The sequence below is a fragment of the Tamandua tetradactyla genome, chromosome 1, assembly GCF_023851605.1.
Source record: "Tamandua tetradactyla isolate mTamTet1 chromosome 1, mTamTet1.pri, whole genome shotgun sequence".
Lineage (NCBI taxonomy): Eukaryota > Metazoa > Chordata > Mammalia > Pilosa > Myrmecophagidae > Tamandua > Tamandua tetradactyla.
The window spans coordinates 126,971,972-126,998,103 of NC_135327.1; positions in this window are offsets into that span (position 1 = coordinate 126,971,972).

Genomic DNA, 26,132 nt, shown 5'->3' on the forward strand with positions numbered 1-26,132 from the left:
ATTTAAAATGAAAATGCTACTACAAGTAAGGAATTGAATGCATTATTTCATCCCATTTTTACAAAAAATGAAAATGGGATGAAATGGCATATTCAATCCTTTATTTATCCCTCTCAAAAATATTTCTATATTACTGCTTTTCTTTTCAAATAATTAATTTCCTATTTATGCTTGTATGCATTTTCAATGTATAGTTTACTACCTCTAAATATAACAGCAAATTAAACAAAAATTTTTAATGAGCTCTAAGCCTAAAATCATTCTGTGCAACCAATTAAAATTTTTCCCACATTTAAACTTAAAACAAATTCAATAAGTGCAATATAGTTCCCAGAAATTAATAGTCAGTATACTTTCAAAATTCTTTGTAATTTTAAAATATTATAAAAATAACAGAAAAAATTAAATAATGAATCTTTCAATTGAACAAATGCAATTTTAACCTGCTTAGGTATGTTGTACTTAAAAAATTAATTAAGTTTAATAAAAATATAAATGGATTTTTTATAAATTTAATTAGCTGAATTTTAAGAAAATCTAACTTTTCTTACTTAGCCATTTGTTACCTCAATATGTATCAGAATTTGGAGTTAAAGAAACTTTATTAATGCCAAATTGTCATAAACAAAAAGACATAAATCTTAACTTCTAAGGGTTTATGTTCTAGTTAAAATATACACCTATTAAGGCTTTATATAAAACTGGTAACAAAGGAATAAAAATGCTAAAATAATTTAAAAAGCAAAGAAATAAAAAATAACTTAGAAAGTCCTCATAAAAATAACACATGTAAAGGTTTTATTTAAATAACCTTTAAATAAAAAAGTAGCATTTAAACAAATAAAACTCGTAAACCAGTTTTTAAAAACTGTAATTTAACACATTCCTGGCATTATTTAGCAGTTAAAAATATTGTTAAGAAAAAATTTACGTTTTTTGCTAAATTAAACCAAGAAATCTTAAATATATTATAAAATATTCATTTATGTGTTTTGAGTATAAAGAATATACTCAAAATATATTCTTTTAGAATATGCCTGGCCATATTCTAAACCCCAAACATAAATTTCTTACCTTCCTTCACTGTTTTTATAAATCTCTGGCTCTTCTTCCCTTAATATTAAAAGGAAGTATACAGGTTCAAAAGCTTTATAAATGTATTATCAAATTTATTTCTAATTATATGCAGTTTAAATAAATGAAAACTGTAGGTGAAATGAATACAAAAGTAATAAAAAGTTTTTAAAATGGATTGTGTTTGTTATTTTCATTATGGATTAAAAAAAGTAATAAAAAGTTAAAGGAGATGAATATTATTTGTTATAGTCACTTTTAATGATAAGTTCTAAATAATTGTAAAAAGTTGTAAAAAATAAATTTATGAAAATGAATTTGATCTATCATGAAATGATTGTAAAAAGTTAATAAAAAGGAGTTTATAAAAGTGAATTCTGTCTGTCATAATCAATACCAACCAAAATTTAATAGGTCTGTTTATCATATATTTCAAAAATAAAAAGGAAAGCTATTGTACTAAGCTAAGTATTCATACAAAACCAAAGTTAACTTTTCTCTGTGTTTTATTAACATGAATTATTAATATACTCCTGTCATGGTCAGGTTCATGTGTCAACTTGGCCAAGTGGTGGTTGGGCAAGTGCTGGCTTGTCTGTTGCAATGAGGACTGTGTTAGTTAGATTCAGTTGTCATCTTGGCCAGGTGAACATACCTAGTTTTGTTGCTGCAGACATAAGCCAATGGTACATGAATCTCATCTGTTGCTAATTACATCTGCAGTCGGCTAGGAGGTGTGTCTGCTGCAATGAGTGACTCTTGACTTAATTGGCTGGTGCTTAAATGAGAGAGCGCAACGTAGCACAGCCAAACAGCTCGGCATTTCTCATCTCAGCACTTGCAGCTCAGCCCAGGCCTTTGGAGATGCAGAAAGAAGTCACCCTGGGGAAAGTTGCTGGAACTCAGGGGCCTGGAGAGAAGATCAGCAGAGACCATCCTGTGCCCTCCACATAAAAAAGAACATCAGTGGAAAGCTAGCTGCCTTTCCTCTGAAGAACTAACAAAATAAATCCCCTTTTATTAAAAGCCAATCCATTTCTGGTGTGTTGCATTCTGGCAGCTACCAAACTAGAACAAGAACATTGCATAGAATTAAATCATGAGCATGTCAGCTGCATTCACAGCTGATATCATTCGTAATCGGCCAAAGGGGAGTGTCTTCTGCAATGAATGATGCTTAATCTAATCACTGAAACCCTTATAAGGAAGATTCAGAAGAGAGAGGCTCTTCCTGTTTTGGCTGGTGAGCCTCTCCTGTGGAGTTCGTCCAGACCCTTCATCAGAATCGTTGGCTTCACAGCCTGCCCTGCGGATTTTGAACTCTGCATTCCTGTGGTCACATGAGACACTTTAATAAATTTTGTATTTGCAAGTGTTCCCTGTTGATTCTGTTTCTCTAGGGAACCCCAACTAATACAACTCCTAAAATAAAGTATTTTGAAAAACAATTTTTCTTAATCATCCAAATACTGTGTCTAAAATATTTTACATCAAAATAATGTCCTTATTAATGTTTATGCTGGCATTATTCTTTATTTCAGAAAACAAGTCTTCTCATTCTTAGAAAAAAAACTGTTACAAATGATTTGTTCTTTCACCTTGTATAAATAGGATGTTAAGGTACTAAAATAATAACTTATGGCATAAGAAGTTTTTGAAACATATTACAATGGTTATAAAAAATTCTATTTTGTTACTAATTAAATTTAAATAAAATGTTCATATATTTAAATATTGTATAAATTCCTAAAAATTTAACAATATTCTCACTATCAATATTATATCCTAATACTAGTTTATATAATATTAAGCATTGGTATGGTGTTATTAATTGTTTTTAATTATTTTAAAAAGGCTATAAACCATAAAAACAGCCAATTATCAGTTACACTGCTTTGCTCTAATATTTCTTTAAAAATATGTGTACTTAACTTTAAAAAAAGCTAAACAGATATGTATATATATATATTATATTTTATCTGTTAAATGACATCACTCTGGTAAATATATAAAACTATAATAGAACAAAACCTCTGCTATAATTTCTTAATTTAAAAAACTGTCTAATGTTTTTATTTCTAAAAAAAGCTTCATTTAAAAATACTTATAAAAATTGAAGCTCAAATTGTAAGAATTAAGTATTGTCATTAAATTCTGAGGTACTTTACTCTTTATATAACCCTCAAACTCCAATTAAAAATGTAATGAAATTGATATAGTTAAAATAAAAATAAATCAATATACAGAATAAAAAATAATATTGTCTGTATTTTAAAGCTTTAACTTTTGTGTGAAATAAAAAATGTATTTATTTTTTCCAAAATTTACACTATCTAATTTAATCTGTCTAATAATCTAAACAACCTAATTAAACTTTATTTAATATAAAACCTGGAATAAGGAACAAAATCTTGATGTTTTATACAAATTAATGTTTTATATTTTATATTTCAGAGTGTTTGGCTCAAAAAATGAAAAAGTGTCTACAAAGTCTCTTAAGGAACTGGGAAAAATAAAATTATTAGGAATTCCCCAGGAAGCCAAGGCCTCAATTTTAAGGCTTGCCCTTATAAAACTTATTTCTATAGTAGTAAACTAAACTTACTTAAAATTAGTGCCTAAGAGCCATCTCCAAAAGATCCCTGCTATTGCTCAAATGAGGCCTCTCTCTAAGCCAAACTCTGAGCTCCCCCCACCATGGAACATAATTTCCAAGAATATAAATGGCAATTAATGCAAATTTCAGCCATATATTACAAAAACTGCCACAATATGGCAAATCTCAACCAACAATGTTCCTAAAAAGCATAAAAAATATCTAATGTACTTATTAAGTTTGTTTTTCAGAAACTTAAGACCTCCAAATTGTTTCAGTGCCAAAGCAATTCTGAAACCTGAAGATGCCAAACTCTCCAAAAACAGCAACTTATTTGGATCAACTTATTTGGATTAATTGATTAAGGATCAATTCATCCCTTTGCCCTTTAAATCTTATTAACAACTCACTCCTCTTTAATTATACTCTCATTATTAATTTTCCTCCTAAACGTCTGCCTTTCACAATATCTAAGTTTGTTCACAGGTCAACAGCAGATGTAACTAACCAGCAGAATTCTGAAAACATACTCCTGCTACAACAAATATTTAAAACCTGCTCCTGTAGAAGCCCAATTAATAGTGCCTCTGCCTGGCTCAAAATAATTTTTCCTTCCCCAAGTTTGCCTAAACACAGCAGGAAGTAGCCAAAAAGAGAACATGACATCCTTACTCCCTCCAAAAATTGCTTCAAGCTAAACCAAGGCATACCCCCAATCTAATCCCAACTCCAGTTAATTTTGTTAAAATAAAAAGGGAGAAACATCAAGTATCAGAAAGAAAACTTGGCATATATAATGGATTCTGTAGCATGGGAGCCCCTTCAGTTTATCTCCCTCAGCAGCTCTTCTAACAGGACCTGATGTGACAGCAAGACAGTGAGCACAAATGTGCCAACACCCCACCTGCCAGACCATATAACCACGAGCATGAAGTCCTAATCTGCACCAGCTTGATATCTCCCGGTGATGCCTGCAGCCACATGTCACCCCTACCCCTCTTGGCATGGTTTTTCCTTTAAAATCACAAACTGTCAGAAAGAGAGTTGGAGCCATTTTTCCTTTCTCTTGCTAGCAGGTTTTGCTGCCTGCTCTCCCTCTCCTGTCAATCTATTTCTCTCTAGCAAAAAATTATTGAGCTTTAACTTGCTGTCTCACGTGGAATCCTTTAGCGACCCCATACCTAAGAAAAAATACAAAAATCAGTCTAAAGATTAAGAAAAGAACACATGAAGCTTTCTCTAGAATGGTCAGGATATTAGACAAGTAAATATATACACATACACGGAGCTGCAGCTTAAGGACATTGCTAAACTGTCATTTTCCACCCTCAACATTTTTTTTTTTACCTACATGTACATCTATGGCTCTCAATCTTAACTGTGGAAATAGAAGAAAATTTTATAGCTCAAAGATTTAAGGACAGTTACATCCCTTTCCTCCCAGTCAGCTAATCTGAAGGGGAATACAATAGAAATACTTTGATTTCCAATGCTCAGGAACTCTTGGAGCTTGGTTTGTTTTACCTAACTTTATGTGTGTGTGTGTCAGAGTGATGGGAAGAGAGGTTCAGGGTAAGGTTCAAGGGACAGCACTGCAGGATAAATATAGGGAAAAAGTCCTGTTAACCCTACCATATTCATATACATCAAACATGTAAATGGTTCCTTAATTGAGGATTTTTTCCAAGTACCTTTCTAAAGGAGAATTGTGGACTAATTAGCAAGTTTGAATAATTAAGAGAAAATCCTGCAAGTTTTTGCTGTGTGAAGGCACATGAGTTATCCACATTGATTTTCATGTTTAGAACAATTAAATCTAAAAAAAAAAAAATGTATCGGAACAGTCACATAGATAAAACAACAGAGAATCACATCCTAGGAGCATTACGCCAGGATTAGAAAATGTCCTGAAAACCTCAACTCAGAAAGAGCATTATTATTTTTCTTTTTAAGCTCCATTTCAGGTTGCTAAAAAAAATTGTAATACTTTGCCTTTTTTATATTACTCCATATTCAAGGACCTGACTTTGAGATCAGGGTCAGTTAATGTAAATTTGTAAAACCTAGCATCATACTGCTGTGAGAATGGTGGGCCTAAGTGGGGTGGGGGGAGCTTTAGTCACAATCCATCAGAACAATTTATTTGCATTTGACTCTTTGACCCTGTAAAGGGAACTTTGTGAATTTATTGGTGATTCTTTCTTTTGTTAATCACTAGTGTCTCCTTGGCTTTGTTCCTTTTCTGCTTATCTTCTCTCCTAAAGGGTTGACATGTGCTGAGGAGTTACTAAACTAAATATACCCTGAGCCAGAATATGCTCACCTTCTGACATGCAGAGCTCCCACATAAAAGATTATGAAATCTCAAACTAGAAAACTGCAATAAAGATGCTGCAGACAACGACCTTTCTAAAAACTAAATCTAAGTCCTGTTACTTCCCTAGTTAAAACCCACTGAGAGCTTCTCTTTGCTCTTCGAACAGCATTCAGACTCCTTAACACGGTTTACAAGGTGTCACATGGCTCCTGCTTATTTTTCTGACTCAACTCTCTCCATACTAGCTATCATGGTTAGGGACAGGTGTCAACTTGGCCAAGTTGTGGTACCTGTTTATCTGATTGGGCAAGCGCTGGCCTGTCTGTTGCAATGAGGACATTTCATAGGATTAGGTCATGAGCACCAGCTACATCCACAGCTGATTCCATTTGTAATCAGCCAAAGGGGAGTGTCTTCTGCAATTAGTGATGCTAAATGTAATCATGGGAAGCCTTTTAAGGAGGACTCAGAGGAGAGAGGTTCCATTCCTGCTTTGGCTGGTGAGCCTCTCCTGTGGAGTTAGTTCATCCATCGGAGTCATCGGCTTCGCAGCCTGCCCTGTGGATTTTGGACTCTGCCTTCCTTTGGTCATGTGAGACACTTTCATAAATTTTATATTTGCAAGTGTTCCCTGTTGATTCTGTTTCTCTAGAGAACCCCAACTAATATATAAGCCTAGAGCTCTTCCTCTCAGAAACACCAGCTGTCCCCCTTTTCTACACCTTGACCTCATCCCAGCAAGTTACTGCAAATTTACTACTCAGACTCCTCTCCTTTCTTCCTTATCTCTGGATCACTCCAACCCATGTTCAGGATTCAGGTTACATGCCCTTTTTTATATGAAGCTTTCCTTATTCCCACAGCCTGGGATAGGTGACTTTCCTGTTTGCTCTAAGGTCCAGCATTTCCCATATCCCAGCACTTTCATACTGCACTGTACAGAGTCATTCTTGCTTTCTGACCTGTTAACTCTGCAAGGGTGGGACTCTACCTCTTTCATTCTTTCTAGCATTGCTGTGCCTAGCCCAGTGCCTGGCACAAAGCAGTGTCCTATGAAAATTTGTTGAGTGATGAAACAAATAAATGAAAGGATCGATCCTTGTGCAATTATACCAAGTTTGAAATACATATACTCTGAAATAAAAGGTGATCCAACAATTATTTCCTTTTTTGACTATTTTAACCTCTCCCTCTCTATCATAGACTTCCTATTTATCTCCCAGAGGCATAGGTAGATCCTCCTAGCTTTAATTTGTAAAAATTTCTTCTGCATGTGAATTCTTCTCAGTCAATAGGTGTGTCTTTTTTAAGCTTTGCCAAGTTTCTTGAAATGATATCATTTGCCATCTTCATTTCCTCGGCAAGCTAACTTTACACTGCCTGATCTAAAAATCCACTAAAAGGATTCCTTCTGTATTTAACAATTGAGGTTCTCTTTGACAAATCTAAAGACTTCTTCTCAGGGACTACTATCTCTATGTATCTCGCTCAGATATACCTGACTCTACATTTACTTTAATGACCAATTTATGGTAGTATAAAATCCTACTAACCTGGTTATCAGAAAACCATCAGCTTCAAAGTGTCTCCAAGTATTTCTGGGCATCCCCAAAGGATTGTCTCTCATGGCATGAATTCAGAGAGCCAAAATTTACCTCTTTGTGTCCTATTTGTCTTTCTCCTCCTATTCTAGCTCCCACTTGTCTAAGAGAAGCTTTAGTGAAGCCTCTTTATTCTCACTGTGTGTGTTGAGAAAGCCAATGCATATTCAAAGGCGCTATTGCAGATGCTCGTGAACACCCAGTCCTCAGAGAAAGCAGAATAGGGACAAATGACCTCCTCTCCAGTGTATGACTATTTGGGTTACCTGACTGAACACAGGCTTACAAGGTCTCTCTGGAAAATTCCTCCCACTCCTTGCCATCATTCTTTTCTCAGTGTGTCACCTTGCACAGTCTTTCCCAGTAAACACTTCTGCCATTACTCCCAGAAATTTATTTTCTAAATATATGAAGCCAAACCTACTCCCTTTATAAAAGTAACTTCATATAATCCATTAAACTTCTATCAGCTCTCCATTCTGCTCTTCTTATCTCCCTGAATTACCTTCTTTTTTTCCAAGCAGTAGAACAAACACACTATGCACATCCATGTGGGTTACCACATTCTAGGTGAAGAGGAGAGGGAGAGAGAGGTATGGTTTGCAACAATGGTGTCTGTGTCTCAATAAAATATGCCATCTTTCACTCATAGTGTGTTGAAATACAACTGTTGTACCCTAATAGAGTGGTATAGAGGTTTCAGAAGTGAAGTATAATTATATCAGCCATGAATTAAAATGATATATATTGAATATATATGCCAATTAAAAAAATCTACTAATATTTGAAATATGGACTGAAAATGCCATTTTTACTTGGTTTGTGTTGGGGATTGAATCATGTTTACCACACACACACACACACATACACACACACACACACACACACACACAGAAAAGTTCAAGTCCTAACTCCTGGTCTTGTGGGTGTGAACCCATTTGCAAATAGATCCTTTGAAGATGTTATTCTTAGTTAAAATGTGAACTCATCGTGAATAAGATCTTCAAAGTTCCTATTTGGATAAGACTAATTGAATCAGGCAGGACTTAAGCCATATAACTAGAGTCCTTATAAATAGGAAATTTAGATGCAGTCAATTAGCAGGAGCCAGAGAATGAAGGCAGTCATCATGAGCGCTCATGCTAAGTTATCAACTTTACTTTTGAAGGCTTGAAGAGCATTTGGGGTGGTATTAAGCTCTGCTTCACAACCTTAGATATATTTATACCACTCACTCTTAAGTCATATGTTACCAGTTATGGTTGTACATGAAATAGTGGAACACTGTATTACCATAAATCAGGGATTGGGGATATTAACCCCTTTCTGTCTTGAGGGCCCTCTACAAAAGATCCTAAATTAACTTTATGACTGGCATTTATGGTAGACAATGTAAGCAAGATCACAGGGTCCAGTCCAATTTATAAGCAGGTAACAAAGCCTATGCAGTTATCTTCAATTTACAAAGGGTTGCAAAATAGCTCAGACTCATTTTTAAAACATGCAGACTTTATGAGCTAATCAAGAGGTGGCCTTTTGAAAAGTAGGATTGATCCTTTTCTCTGGGTATTGGGGATTGAATCATGTCCTCCACAAAAGGCATGTTCAGGTCCCAACCCTGGTCCTGACTGGGTGTGAATTTATTTGTACATAGGACCTTTTAAGATGTAATTAGTTAAGGTGTGCCAAAACTGAATGAGGATGGGTCTAATTCCAATGTGACTGAAATCTTTACATGCAAAGGAAATTGGACACAGAAAAGGAAGCGTGGGGAGCAGCCAGGCTAGAAGCCAACAGAACCAGGAAGAGAAAGAAGACACAGTGTGCATAGCCATATGACAGAAAAGCCAAGGAACCCCAAGATTGCTGGCTAGCCAAAATATAGGGGCCCCTGGAGGAAGTAAGTCATCTAGTCTCTGAAACCAGGAGCCAATAAATTCTTGTTGTTAAGCCAACCCATTTTTATGATATCTGTTTTAGCAGTCAGGAAACTAAAATAATGGGCAACTGAAGTTTTTTCATTGGGTGTTCATTTACATCATTGTCTATGTTTACTGTGGGATTTTGAGAGAATTATCATGTTGTAGTGTAAAGAGCCAGATTTTTCAAACAATGGAAGCCTTTTTTCTTTGAAGAGCCTTGGATCACGTATTTGTAAATGATATGAAACTTACAGGGTAATTTTATCTAAAACTCTTAATATGCACTTAAAATGTTATTTCTTTTTTTTCATTTGGCATTTGTGCTTTGGTGAGCTAAGGAACTCAGGACAATGAATTGTAGGCTATGACTAGATTCCACTGAGGATCCAGCGTACTGAAAGGAGGGTAGTTATAGTTGGTGACTTGGTGGAGCTTTGAGGTTAAGAGAGTGCTCTCTGTTGTCAGAGTATCTGGGTTTAATTCTACCTCTAATCCACACTAAAATATGCTACTTGGTAAATTACTCCTCTACTTCATGTTTCCCTCATCTATAACATGACAGTATATTTACTTCCTAGGATTGTTGCAAGGATTGAAAAAAGTTAAGGCATATGAAGAGTTTAGAATAATACCTTACTTAATAGGTGCTCAATAAATATTAGCTTTATTATTTCACATTACTGTTGTTCAGCAAGTTGTGCTGTTTAGGGCATGTGCTTTGTTATCTCACATCTCTGTCTTCTCACATTGAGAATAGTGCTTGTCATCTGGAAGACAGATAGTAAATATATATGAAAAGTGTAATATCTTGCCTGGAGGTCTTTAGAGGAACTTCCTAAGAACTATTATACAACCAAACAGCTCCTTAAAATAGCTCTATGGATGGACATTTACTTTAGGGTGTGGATGGGCGTACTGGTGAGTGAAAGCCTCAAGGACCAGAAAATAGGTTTGCAGAGAATGCAGGATGGTGAGAGCTGTATAATGAAGCCAACAAAAAAGCTCCCTGAAACCTTTCTTTCACAATATTCTACCAGAATATTAAAGTAATTTGTTCCAAATATGTTATCACATAAGAAAACTGTATATAAATTGTGTAGGTACTAGGAAAAGATACACCTGAAACTCCATGAGACCTCCTGAGTTATGGGAGAACATGAAACTTCATTACTAGAGAGAATTACAAATCATCCTCCTGGGGTTACAGTGAAGGAATCTGAATAACCACTACTTCACTGCCTTTGAAAAAAGAGGGGGCATCCCGATCAAACTGTCTTTGGACACATAACAGATCTTTGTGGGTGACAGGTCACATTTATTCTCATTCTGGGGACAATGAAGAATTATACTTATTTCCAGTTGTCACTGCACTTTGCAGGGTACAAAGTCTTTTACCATACATGTTCTCAGTTATGGCTACACACAGCAGCCCTTTGGACTGAACAATACCAGTGTTATCCCCTTTATAAACAAAATTATATACAGAGGTACATACAAAAGTTAAGTGACATCCTGGAGGATACACAGCAATTGTGAAAAAGTGTGAAAACCTAGGTATTCAACACCACCCCAGAGCTCTTTTCACTCTCCAATACACATTTACTTCATTGTGGCATTAATGTGATTTTTCAGATGGCACAGACGAATTCGCCCTTCATCTGCTCAGTAATGAGTTTTATTCTCTGTTGCATAAACTAAGAACAAACAAAAAAAACAAAACATGCAAAAAATGAACAAAGTCCACACAACCAAACCAAATGAAAGCAATTTTTATTTAACAATAAATATCAAGTATCTTCTATTTGAGATGCGTTGTGCTAGGCCTGGGTACTAGAGCAGTGAATAAGATGAATGCCAAGGTTAACTCAGTGAGCATCTAGTCTTTAGTAGAAGAAAATATTAAACCAGGAAATAATGATATAAGAGGCTAAGAATGTTTAGCTCTGTTATTTTCCTTTACTCTTCGGGTTCTGGGGATTTGGAAGAAGCTCTGGCGATATATGCACAGTTGTAGCATATTCTAAGATATAATTTAGGCAGAGAAAAGAAAACCAAGTGATAATTAGATGGACAAGACCATTATTCCAGAAATACATTTTTCTTTTTATAGAAGCATTTGTTATACCGGTATTTAATATACAAAAACAAAAACTCCCATGACTAGTGGAGGGGGTGTGGGTGGATTAAGACCATAACCACTTCTCAAGTTCCTTTCCCCCACTGTCTATTTCCTGCTTGTTCTTGTTTGTATCTGTATTTTAAAAAAAGAGTAATCACTTCTATTTATAGAGCCTGCACAATGTGCCAGGTAATGGGCAGATACCTCATATATATATGAAATATTTAGTGTACTAAGCATTTTCATCTATGATTCTTCATTTTTATTTCCTCAGTGAGTTTGTCTGGGTAAGCATTATTGCCCATTTCACAGAGAAGCAAATTGAAGCGGTGAGAATTTAAATGACTTATATAAAGTCATAGAGCTCGTAAGTGGAAAAGACACAGCATGTAACCAAGTTATTAATTCCCAGTCTAGTTTTATGCACCACACCTTACGAATGTTCTATCTTTTAAACCTCATTAAGAAAAGTCTGTTTAGCTGTTTTCATGACCATTCTGTAAAATAAAGCAGAATCACCTTGAAAGTTAATGTCCTACAACCCTAAAATCATGGGGGTATTGATGATTGTGTTAGCAATTATGCTACTTATCTCTTGATTGGGGATGCAAGATTTGGTTTAATGGAAGAATATTCCATTGACTAAATGCATTATCAATTGTCACACAAAATTTTCTGACAGCAGTATTGTCTTCTTGACTGATTAACTGTGCCAAGATTTTAGAGGAGCTCTGGATTATGAGAATAAATATCAATTATTATATTATTAAACTGTAGAAAATTAGGCTAAATCTGCAATAACCTATGACACTCCTTGGAAGCTTTTTTTCTTTTAATAAAAGGGTACAGAACATTTTCTTATACTATATACATACATTGATTTATACATTTTGGGCCTATAAGGATTTAGTATAAATTTATGCAACATCATATATATATGTTGAATATTTAAAATGTGATATGTAGTAAAATAATTTCAAATTAAGGCTATATTTTAAAATAGCATATAATGATGAAATAGAGAAATACAGAATGTATTTAGTAAAAGGATGCAAATTTCCTTTTCTTGCATTAGTGTGTTTGATGTTATTATTTTGTGAAGTCTAGGTCACTCTCCTGATGTTTTTATGAAATTCACTCTTTTCTTTGCATTGGCACAAATATACAAAGTGCTTTACTTCCTAATATCTGTTGGTTTTAGTTTGGTAGAGCAAGGGTTAAGTATATATTTTGTCATAGGCTCCCAATTTACTTATAAGCTCTATTTTCTCTCCCTCTCTGGGTATAGTTTTTTAGCACAAATGCATAATAAACTCATCGCATTGCACAATAATGCATATTAAATAGGTTGTGTATTCATCAAAAATCTGCACATGGCAATTTATATTAAAAATCCACATTATTTCTTTAGACTGAATGTTGTATTAATAGCTTTAATCTCTAATTTATGTTGAGAAAACATTGCTAAAACTTGTCACAACCATTTGTTGTTGTGTCTCTATCTGCTTCATATGTGTACTTCTTAAAGATTGACACATCTCCATAGCAATGCTCCCTCCCTGCCAGGCATACACCGTGCAAATTGTGATGCCTCTCCCTCCTAGATCAAACCTAAAACAACACCTTTATTTTATCACCCGTCTATGTCTGCTACTGATAACCATGTCTTATTTTCAAGATCCTCCCTAATATGGCCCTAATTTAACTGTCCATCATCATTTTAAGTTATTTTTTACCATAGCTTCACATCTCTGGACATGACTTTTTATGATTGGCTTCAGGCTATTGTTCAAGTATCATTTCTGACAACTTCTTTTAAGCAGCCAATGCTACAGCCACATATATCACTGCCCGCACAGTTCTCTGAACATGGCGTGTATTGTAAGCAGTTCATTTATTTGTGTATGTTCCTCCCTCTGCTTAGAAAGCTCTTTCCCACCTCCAATTGTCAAATTTATAGCCATGCTTAAACATTGACTTTAGTGGCTCTTCTTCTAAGAAACTTTCCGTCACCATCCATTCGCTCTCCAGAAATGGGCGTCTGCTCTTCTGCACTATACTACTACACAATGCGAGTCTTCATATCAAGGATGTGTCTTGCTCACTTGTGTACCTAGCATGGTGCCTCATAATGAGTTGAGGCTTGGTATGTATTTGTTTAATAAAAGGATGTAGTGCTAATTTCTGTCTTTATGGTTTTGCTGAAGCTTTCTTTCTCCAGTAACTGCAGAACCTCAGCTATCACAAATTTAACGTTTATGATTTAACAATTGATGAGGGACTCTGAAGCTTCATGATATGAGGCAATTTAAACAATTGAAACTTTGCTAAGACAAAACTTTCAATTGCATACCATGAGGTCAATGTGTTATTCTGAACCTGGTGAGAAAATCAGTCTAGTTTATGGCCTATTGCTAGTGCCATGTACTTGAAAATTTAGGAATATTAAAAGTCTGGAGATACACTCAGCTTGAAATTTAAGGGTCTACTGGATTAAACACTCTCTTTTGTAGAATCTAATCGTTCTTACAACAGAGGGATTAAAGAAGGATAGAAATCTTTCAAGGAAAATGGAAGGAGCTGAATATTCCAATCTTGATTTAGATGGGTAGTGAGATAACCAAAGAGAAAAGAGCCTGGACCCTATCTGGGACATGGGGCTGAGGCCCCAGTCTTCTTACAGCCACTCACATCTAAACAGGCAAATAGAGTAACAAACACCTGGAAGAACTTAAATGGGTGTGTGTGAAGAGAGCAGGCAGGAGAGTGGCAGTGGGATAGTGTGTTGGCTGATGGTGGTGTGAACAAGGGACTGGTGGGAGCAGTTATGAACACCCTAGGTATGGCTCATGAGATACCTTTATCTTCCTGGAATAAGAACCCATTTAGGGGTGAGGAGCCTACTGAAGAGAAGCCTTATTCTGGGTATAGAAGTAGTGGTGTGGCATGGCTCTGATTCTCTTGGAGATGTTGAGAGCAGTGAGGGTCTAACATTATAGCAATGTGAGTGCAAATAAGAAACAGGTAAAGGAGGAAAGGAGTAATTTTCCAATAATTTTTCTCACTTGCTTCCTTTTTGAGACAGAGGAAGGGATTTGGAGATGATGATCCATTAGAGTAGAGAGCTGTTATACTATTGCTTTTCATCCCATCCAGTGTGTCCTGGGGAACTACTTGTAACAATCATTTGTACATTACTTCAGTTGTTGACCTGGCTGGGGTTATCCAGGTGGATACGTATATTACTCAGAACTCTTTCAGCTGCATTCTACAGAAGCACAATGCAAACCAAATTTGTCTCTATAAAAATGAAATTTAGTGGTTTATGCACCTGAAAATTTCAGGAGTTCCTCTAGTTCCAGACATGGCTAGATTCTGGGGCTGAAGCAATGTTTAGCCTGACATGCTCTCTCTCTCTCTCTCTTTCTCTTCCTGTTTCCTTCTTTGAATTGACAGGATATTCTTCTGTGTTTTGGTTTCTTTTTTTTTTTTTTTTTGGCCAGGTGCATGGTCTGGGAATCGAACCCAGGTCTACCACTAAATCATCACCATTGGTTTCATTTTGAAGAAAATTTCTTCCATTTGCTTGGGGAAGATGGTCACTGGTTGCTCCAAGTCCTTCAAGCCCACAGCCAGGACAGAGGTCAGCAGGAAGGAAATAGTCTGAGGAGGAGTTTCCTACTAGCTCTGGCTGCAAAACCCAAGAGACAACTCTGTCTGGAAAACCTTGTGTTGTGCCCAATTCTGAGTTTGTCTCTGTGGGTGGGGGATTATACTATACTCACAGGTCAGGTCTGGGTCACATGCTTATCCCATATAAAGACAAATAACAGTTCTTGTTTAATGGAGCAGGAAATATGTGATTTGATGACATACAATGCATGTTAAATCAGAGATATATTCTAATAATAATATTCTGTCCTCATTATACGAATTCCCTAGTAGGGTGAGTTAGAGTTCTGTAAATACAGTCTTTCTCTAGAATTGAGTAATGCCAAGAGTTCACCCTGTGGATCCAAGTCATAGAGTAGGCAAAAGGGAAACAATGCCTATCTACAAATTGAAACTACTAACTATAATTTATTAATCAAGGTAGATTAAATTGGATTAAACATTCCAAATATTTTACATGTGTTAATTCCTTGAATCCCATAACAATTTTATGAAATAGGTACCATCATTATCTTCCTCTTACAGGTATGGAAACTGAAGCACCGAGAAGTTGAGAAACTCCCCCTAGAGGGCTTATCTAGTAAGAGATCAAATTGAGACCTAAATCCAGGTGAATTGGCTTTTGAAGTTTTTATGAAACGGTTGCGTTGATTTTCTCTTTTTCAGTGTTGAAGGTGAAATATGTTTGGCTCATCTACTTGAGGCACTTAAAAGTCAGGTGCTAGTTCTGCTTTTCAAAGCCACGTGGGCTGCTTTTTATTCTCCTGGACCCAGGAGCCTTCGGTGAAATCATTAGGGTTAGAAGGAAATATCCGAAGGTGTTTGGTTGGTTTATTTGAAGATTTATCTGAGGATATGCCATACCATGGTAAATATGCTTTTTAAAATGATGTAAAAACCAGTACCTATTAAAGGACTTTTTTTCATTTGGTTTTAGGTTGACCTCTAAAATTAAACACGTAGAGGATTTAAGACCCAATTTCTATTTTATTTTCTAGTTGTATAAGAGAGACTAGGGACAAAATGTTGATATACAACTTTTCTTCATCTTTCAGTTTCAGAAGATGGGGATATTACGTTAGAAGCTCATACTGGTAAATTGCAGGCTCAAAAAGTGTTTGATTAATGCTGTTATTCTAAAATAAGTTTCGAGCCTGGTAATAGTGAAAAGAAATATAACTCCATACAGGGTCACTATATTGGGCGAGATGATACTACAAATAAAATTCAAGTGCCTTCAATTGCGCCAATAGCTGCTGATATTTCTTGCATGCCAGTATAACAATTTCCAGCTAACAGTTATCTTTAGACACCACACAGGTGTAAGTTTGGGTATGATCTAGTAAACAGAAATAAAGTTCTGTCTCTTGTCAATTTACTAAAGATTAAGATGTTTCTCATTAATCATTTTATTTTGTATGTACTATCATTTCATATTTATGATGCCAAAATTAATTTAAGGTATATTTATACAGTTTGTATGAAGTAGAGAACTGTTAACGCTTTACTAAATTTGATCAGTGTTAGAAAATTTTCTGTAGAATAATAAAGCCAAAATTTCTTGGCCCCTAATATATAAGGGTCTTTTCCCGTTCCAATAACTAATCTTTTATCTATAATAGGGCTTCTAAAGCTTTGTATATTTTATACTCCCTAAAACCTGAACCAAATTCTGATCAGTGTAGATCACTGGTTTTCAAAGTGAGGTCCTTTTGGAAAAGCAGTATCATTTTACCTGGGAAGCCTTTACAAATGCAAATTTTCTGCCTTTTCCTCAGGCTAGCCTCATCAGAGATATCTTTAGAGTCCACATTTCTACCAAAAGTCTGTTCAATGCAGTTCAAGCCTTTTCTATCAAAAATATCACAATTCTTCCAGAATCTTCCCCTTATCCTTTATGAAGCCATTCCAGCATTTTCGGTGTTTGCAAATTGCAGCATCTCACTTCTCTGTACCAATCTGTTTCAGTTTGCTAAAGCTGCCTGAATGCAATATACCAGAAATGCAATGGTTTTCACAAAGGGGAGTCATTAGGTTACAAATTTACAATTCTAAGGCTGTGAAAATGTGTGCAAATTAAGGTATCTAGAGAAGAGACCTTGACTTAGAAGAAAGGTCTCTGGCATTTGGAACACCTGAGTCAGTTGGGAAAGCACGTGAGCTATCTACTGCTCCTGGTCTTTGCTTCAGCTACTGAATCGAGTGGCTTTCACTCTATGCCTCTGTTCATCCTCACGTGACTTCTCTGGGCAAACTTTGATTGTTATCTCTTAGTTTAGCATCTAAAACATTTGCGTGTTTTGGTTTCATCTCTCTGCCTTCTATGTCAGCTCTGAGCTTTCTGTTTTCCGTCTTTTATTCTCTTTATACATGGCTTCAGTAAAAAGGATTAATACCCACCTTCAATTGCGTGGATCATATCTCCATGGAAGCAATTTAATCAAAGTAACAATAATTCTGGCCCCACAAAACTGGATTAGAAGAGTGTGGTGTTTTACATAACATTTCATACTAGCACAGACTCTAACAAATATGATGAAAGTTGTCTAGGTTAATTCCCTTTCTGCTGGCAATTACCTCAGGACTTCATAAGCTTAGAGAGAACTCTAGAATTGAGGAACTTTCTCAGATGTGTAATTCAACATCTTCATTTTTACAGATGAAGAAATTGAGACATAAGAAAGTTAAACAACCCTCTCAGTTCTTGTGGATAGTTGGCTACAGAGTTAGTTCTGATCCCAGTCTTCTTGACTGTTTCACTTGTGCTCTCAGTATAATATTCTGTCTGTCTGCCTATATAGATGGGACACCTCCTGTGAATTCACCATTCAATAATCTCTGGATTGGGGCCGGTAAGTAAGGGATTTTCCTTACAAGTGTGCTTTTGATTAACAATGATGGAGGGGAGGAGTGACAAGCTATTCTTGTGGCTTCCTTCTTATCTCAGCTTCTAGTTTACCTCTAACCACATCTTTAAAGTCTTACTCTAGAATTGCTAATTTCAGGTGCCTCAAAATATCTTTATTTAAAAATGTATGTGTGCTGGTTTGAGACTGCTATGTACCCCCCAAAAGTCTATGTTTTCACAATCTTGTAGGGGCAAACAAATAGTTGGGTGGACCTTTTTGATTAAGTTGTTTCTATGAAGATATACTCTACCCATCCAAGGTGGGTCTTAATCTACTCGACAGAGCCTGTTAAAGGGCTTTATTTTCGAGAAGTACAGATGTGTGGAGACAGAAGCACCCTAGGAAGTTCTAAGCAAGGTCACACAGAAACTGAAAGAGCCGGAACCTGGAGAGAGCCAGGAGAGAAGCTAAAGATGAAATTCAGAGAAAAGCCTCCAGAAGAGAGAGAGAGCCATTGAAACTAAATCCCAGGAGAGAACAACTGGCAGACATTGCCATGTGCCTTCTCATGTGACGGAGAATTCCTGGATGCCAGCACCCTTTCCTCCAAGAAGATATCTTCTTGCTGAGACCTTAATATTTGGACATTTTCAAGGCCTTAGAACTGTAATTTGTAATTTAATAAATCCACTTTGTAAAAGCCAGTCCGTTTCTGGTATATTGCATTCTGGCAGTTTTTGCAAACCAAAACCAATTTATTCTGAGGACCGAGGGCCCAGGCCCACTCCCTCCTCCATTATGAGAGAAAGTCACTGTACACAGCTGCCTACATGACCAGGACGGACCTCTCCTCAGGGGAAAAAATGTCATTAAAAATGCCCTCCCCTAGGAAGAGCAAAATGAGACAAAATGAAGTGTCAATGGCTGAGAGATTCCAAACAGAGTTGAGAGATTATCCTAGAGGTTATTCTTATGCATTAAATAGATATCACCTGTTTAGCTAAGGTATAATGGAGAGGATGAAGGAAACTGCCTAAAATTGTAGAGCTGTGTTCCAGTAGCCATGTTTCTTGAAGATGATTGTATAATGATATAGCTTTTGCAATGTGAGTGTGATTGTGAAAACCTTGTGTCTGATGCTCCTTTTATTTACCTTATCGACAGAAGAGTAAAACATAAGGATTCAAAAGAAATAAATAACGGGGGAAAATATGTTAAAATAAATTTAGTAGATTGAAATGCTAGTGATCAATAAAGGGGAGGGATAAGGGGTATGGTATGTATGAATTTTTTTCTATTTTCTTTTTATTTCTTTTTCTGGATTGATGCAAGTGTTCTGAGAGGTGATGTGGTGATGAATGTACAACTATGTGATGATAGTGTGAGTTATTGATTACATAACAAGAATGGAATGATCGTATGGTAAAAATGTTTGTGTTTTGTATGTGGTTATGTTTCATAAATAAATAAATTAATTAATTAAATAAAATTTTTAAAATGCCCTCCCCTAATCAACTCTCATTAGACCCTGCTGAAACTGTTGTTCCCCCCTGTGGCTCTGAACCTTTTTAAGCTGCTCCCATGGTCCTCCTTTCTCTCCCTTTTTTGCGTAGACCACTGATTTCCATTCTCTGACTGGCCATCATCAGAAACTCTTCTTTCATTAAGTCCCTAGTTATATGCATGGGTAACTCTATGCAGGCATGTTCTTTGGTCTTGCAGCTCAGTTGGGTTGGAGCAATGTGGGTAATATAGTTTAGCATTTGGTAGGTATTCATAAGGGAATGTATGTAAAACCAGAAAAGGAGTTTAATAAATAGAATGCTCCAAGTCTTCTGAGAGGAGGTTGCAGAGCCCTGAACACAGAAGGAACTAAGCATGATTTTATAATTGTCTTAACTGTTAGAAATAACATACTGTGTATCTGCAAAGTACATAGAAGTAAAATGATTGGTTAGACAGATAAATGATAGAACAAGATTGATAAAACTGATGGAATGAAAATAAGACTATTTAAGACATTTTTGTGTCCTTTATGGACTATTGCCCTTTTCATGGGTTTTATAGATTTTTAAATAATTTTAAATTTTAGTTCCCAACATATCAGTTATATGAACTAGCAAGGAAAATAACAAGGACCCAAGATGGCCAAAGAGTTCAAACATAAAAATATTATATAAAATAAAAATGTGAAAATTGCATGCAGCCCAGATCTCACATACCTTGTTACAGTAGAAAATATTTTTCCCTTTGCTAAAGAGTTTAAAAGTAAACAATGGCAGGTTTTGAAACCAAGTGGCATAAATTTAATGTGATCTAAGAACTACGCTATGCACGAAATCCAAGATAAAGGCAGTGGAAGAAGCCACTCATTTTTCTCGATTCTAATTATCTTCGTTTCAGCGGATTAGAAAATGGTAAATGTAGAAGTCAAGTTGAAGATAGTCCTGAGCTCAATCGCCTGCCAAGTTAAGTCTGATAAATGGCAAGTGTGTATAATTAATACTGTCATCTTTCCCTAGACCAAAGGGCGACTGCAGTAACTATAGATTGTAATTGTCATCGTTGTCACATAAAATGTGCTATTATTAAGTTCAGGCTGAATTTTATTGCTGGGAATGCTCATAAATTGAGCGGTCAGTCATTTAAATTACCAGGAAGAGAGCTTTGTGGCTTGCTCTAAAACTACTTTCTAAGACAATGTATTTGACTTTGGACCTCCCGAAACTAATTGCATTTTTCGAACAGACATTGGACAGGCTGTAACCTACAAGTGAGGATATTCTGACATGCCATATATGCTTATGGATGTTCATGGGAATCTTACATTTTTATTTTCAATGTTTTTGGTGTAGGGACAAGAGAAGAATAGGGAATAGAGATGAAATGCCATATGAGTGGGGGAGATAATTTTAAAAACACTTATTTCTTTCTTGCAAGATGCCTACTTTCCAGAAGGTGATGCTAATGAAAAATTAAAAAGAATAAGATGAAAATTGTGATGGTTTTTTATTAGTACTTTAAATACTGGTTGTAGGAAAGAATTTGAGTGGAATAGCGAGAAAAGAGGAATAGAGTGGCAATATATTAAAATGAATAATAATGACTGATAGGGTATTTGATGTTTCCATTTTTAGCTGTTGTTTCTGCATATATTTGAATTCACCATAATTGGTGCCTGCCGTGTAAAAAAAAAATTCACCATAATTAAGATAATGTATTAGACATGTGTTTGCCTAAAATGCAATGAACCTTGACATGAAAAGTTTTGAAGAAACATGACCTTTTCTCTTAAAAGCATGCATATATTTGGGATGTTTAATTTATTTCCATTTTTTCCATTCCAGTAGAGGAAAACACCCATACCCCTTCATATTGATACCACTACTATTGACGTTTTAATAAATTTCCTCTATATGAATGAATTTTTATAGTTGTAACAAATGCGTAGGCACTTTTCTGTCCTTTTTTTCATTTAACATTATTTAATATCCATTTCTATGATTGCATAATACTCTGTGTATCTTTATATAGTATACGGTTCACTCATCATTCAAATCTCAAATCAAATATTACCTTCCCAGACCATCCAATGAATATTAGCTGACCTCTTCTCCCAAATTCCTATCACTCTATCCTTTACAGAATTATTATATTCATAGCATTAGTCTTATATGAAATAATTTTGCTTATTCATTTGCTCATTTTTTTTTTATCTTTCCTCCTTAAAATATAAGTTCCATGAGAACAAGGACTTGTCTGCCTAGTCACTAAGTAGGAAAAAACTTAAGAAAAGCTTAGAAAATAATTCTAAACATGAACTTACAAGTCAAAGACTCTTAAGGAATTATGTATATATATTACACATCCTGTAAAACCTATTTTTTAAAAGGCTTTACCAGATGCCAACAGCACTGCTTTTGTTGTACAGTTTTTACCATAGTGTCACCTATTCTGTTTATGCTTTTAGAAATATTCTTATTTAATGAATAGGAAAAAATGATGTAACAAGCTTGTTTATTTGACTTTGATTTTGAGTAAGTGTGAAGTTTTTTTTATTACATGGGCAGGCAATGTGAAGTTTTTATTTTAATTTTTGTTTGTATTATTTTCTCTTTTGTGAATCTGTTGTTGTTCATTCATTTTGATTTTAAGATTTTTCTTCCTGATGGATATGAACTCTTGTATACTTTAACCCTTTGTCTTGAAATGCTACAACTTTAACTGTTGCGACAAAGAGCGAGATATCTGTTAAAACCGCCAACATGGTAGAACAGATAACAATTATGGCTTCTGCTACTGAGCACCTCTTATGAAAAGTATGTCAGAAATTGTGGTTGGAGCTTTATGTCACTTCAATCTCACAATGAAGTCAGTAGTTTATCTCCATTTAAAGATATGAAAATGAGGTTCAGTGAGATTAAATAGCATGCCAAAGGTAGCACACTTATTAGGTTTGGGAGCCATGACTTAAATTCAAATCAGTTCTCTCCCTGAATATGTGCTCTCTACTATGCCAGAATATCACCCTTGAGATGGCATCATGTAGTGACTAGCAAGACAGAGTACTGCAAATGTTGCAAAGGAAGATATTAGAAATGAAAGATCAGGAAAAATTGATGACATTAAAATGTACAGTTTTCAGCTTACACAGATTAAGTTACATGTTACATATAAAGCAACAAATATCTTAACTTCTTGTTTGTTTAATATGCTAATGCTCAATTAGTAATAACACGGCTTAAATTGCTAACTTAAAGAGACAAGCTTATTCTTAATTGGTATATAAACTATTGAAGAATAAGTAAAAGTTTACAAAAATCTCTGTTTCTACTAGTCAGACATATTTAGACTATATAATATTTATCTTCATAGAAGTTTACATGATATTTTAATAGCTGATGTTATAGAAACTGTTATTTCTATGACATATTGACAGTCAGGATCTTAGCTTCAAAACTCCCAGTGGAATTTACTTGCTTTTTTATATTCTGTACCTAGGTAAATCAATTTAGAGAATATATGATTTCCAGAGATGTTTTTTGAACATCTCTGTCCTGGATATTATTAACATTATTGTGACAAGCAAATACTAATCAAAGACTCACAAGATATAATCCCTACCTTTTAAGACATAAAATCACATTCTTGCACAGAAGGTGTTATGTTGGGAACAGAGAAAGTGAGATACAACCTCTTTAAAAATGATTGATCTTATGTCTCCAAAGAAAAAGATGTCTTCAATAAGACAGATTCTACTTGTGAGCTGCTTTAGATATCTTTGAATTGATAGAGACATAATAGCATCTTATGTTTTATTTGCTGTGTGAGAGACAGAAGGAAGAATCTCTCAGAATCGCTGAACTCAAAATCCCTTCCCATGTTTGTATATTTGTGTGTGTTTATAAAGGGGTGGAAAGTATCTCTGGACTCACAGAATTATGGAGATGTTGATTGCCTTCCTCACATCCTTTAGGTATCTCTATTCTTACCATCTAAATGAGTAAACTTTTCTTGTGGGCTAAATGAGTATGAGGACATGAAATTCTGTATGTCATCTACTGGCTACGGTTTATGGGGAGGTTTATCTTTGAGCTGATTTTGTTTTCTTGCTGTGTTTCTGAAAAAATGTGTTAAACTTTTAACTGTTCTTTTTGATCCTACCTTATCTTTTGGTGCCTAAACATCCAATATTTTCTTTTAATTTGCATTTGTAGTTGACTTTATTTCAATCAAGTATGAAAGTTAAAATAGGAACAAAGTTCACTTTTTCAGAAATGTGCCAATATTATGAAATTAAACAAATTGTGCCACAATGTGATTTTAGAATGAGCCATCTTAATTAAATATTGATGTGTGCATCAGGTGATATGGATTTTAGAAAGAGTTATACTACTAACTAGTTCCATGATCTTAGAAAAAGTATTTAGTGTTTTTGGATCTCTGTATTTTTATCTATAAAGATAGTATGTAAAATTAGGTGATTTCAAAGTTATCATTGAACTATCAATTTCAATGACCCATCACTTCTGTTTGAGGGGAATTTGTGGAAACTGGATCAGTATTCTGGTGGAAATAATCACCTTATGTTTGTAGGACACCTTTAATCTCTCAAAGCCATTGCATTCACAGTAGCTTGTTTCATCAATCCCATAATGATATGGGCAATAGGGGAGGTATTGTCATCCATAGAAAAAAGGTACAGAAACTGAGTTTCAAATCAATTATATGACCAAGGCCACACAACAAGTATCTACCAGAGCTGGAATCCAAATCTCTTAACTCCACATTCTGGGCCCTTTCTGGGTACCCTAGTAAAGGTTTGGTAAGTTATAATATTTTAGTGTGGCTGAGTGCCTACTGAGTTCTCATTGAATATACTTCTGCTTGAGGCAAGAAATAATTTCTCCTTAACCTGGTTTGCATCCAGAATTTGCTGATTGGTACTTACTACCTTCATATAGAGGAAGCAGAAAGCTTTTTGCTGAGAAAGAGGAAGGAACCAAACCGTGCCTCTATAGACGAGAGAGAACTGCTCTGGGATAGATTTAGGTGGTTGGTTTATGGTTTGGCTCCATTGTTTTAGGGTCAACAGCCTATGAGAAGTTTTCAATGACCGATAACCCTGTGCTATACTTTTCTGTTAAGATATAATGTTTCTTAGTCAGTCTTAAAGATCTTAAACTATATGTTTATGACTGGAATTGCTGCAAGAATTTTTACTGAAAAGAAGAATAAAATAAGGCAGGATACTAAGAAGTTATTTTCAAGTCTGCAAAACTGAAGTAGGAAATGTTTCCAGAGATAGACATATGGCAAATAAAATGCTGTTGTTCTGAGAGATTGCAGATCCCCAAAATGCTTGTAAATCATCTCCTATAGGGTAAATGTGACATTTATAAGACAGTGAGGTGTTAATATATAAGTTGCGGTTTTAATTTTAGTTTCTGAAGCATGCCAGTATACCATAAACCTGCGCATTTGTCAAACCTGGATTAAGTAAAAAAAAAGACATAGCTCAAAACAGTAGTTTGGTTTATCTACTACATGTCATGTTCACCCTGGTGACAGGGATTTATTTATAAGTACATGTTTCTCTTTGCCACAGTGACTATGCCCTTATTTTTAATATTTTTCTTTTATTTAAAAAAAGTAATGTGATATGTAGAGTTAAAATATTGGTATTAATTGATTGTTTGGGATTCCTCTTTCCTAGAAAGGGTCTTAAAATTTCTTGATGGGAAGAAAAAATCTTCTCATAGTAGTCGAATAGTTTGTGTGAACTGGATGTTTTGGCTGATGATTCCGTGCATCAAAGACAAAAGAAACCTGAATAATAATCTTAATATATAAGTATTGAGATCCCCAACATACTTTTAAGATTTAAAGGAGTTGAAAGCCTCCAAGGAAAATAGTCTCTCAGATAAGCAAAATATATAGAAATAAAAATTTACAAAACCAACTCGATTTCAGACATCGCTCATCCTAGAGAACACACTTTAAAAGGTTTCTCCTTTGTTTTTTAAAATAGGCAGAAACATTAAACTGAACCCTAGGTTCCAATGCCATATGTTTTTCCTTGGCCAAATTTCATTCCATCACGTGTCACTGAATCATTTTCTGTAACTAGGAAGCTAAAAACCAATGTAGTCAAGTCTATGGAAATTTGAATAACAGAAGAAAAATGAAATAAAAACTAGATGCCCCTTTTGCCAGCATGAAAATAAACACCTTTATTATGCATCTAATAAATTTAATGATATAGCATTTTTATACTCCCATTATTAACTTTACAGTAATGGGAAGGAATATGAATTTGAAAATAACAGACCCAAGTGTTGGGCATGATCTGAATGAGCAGGATGCTAGCTGGAAAATCCTGAATCTCTATCTAAACTTGCCTACCAGATCCATATATTTTGTCTTAGTTGATTAGGGAACAGTAATCAATCAAACCAGCTGATATATCCATTCATTTAGCG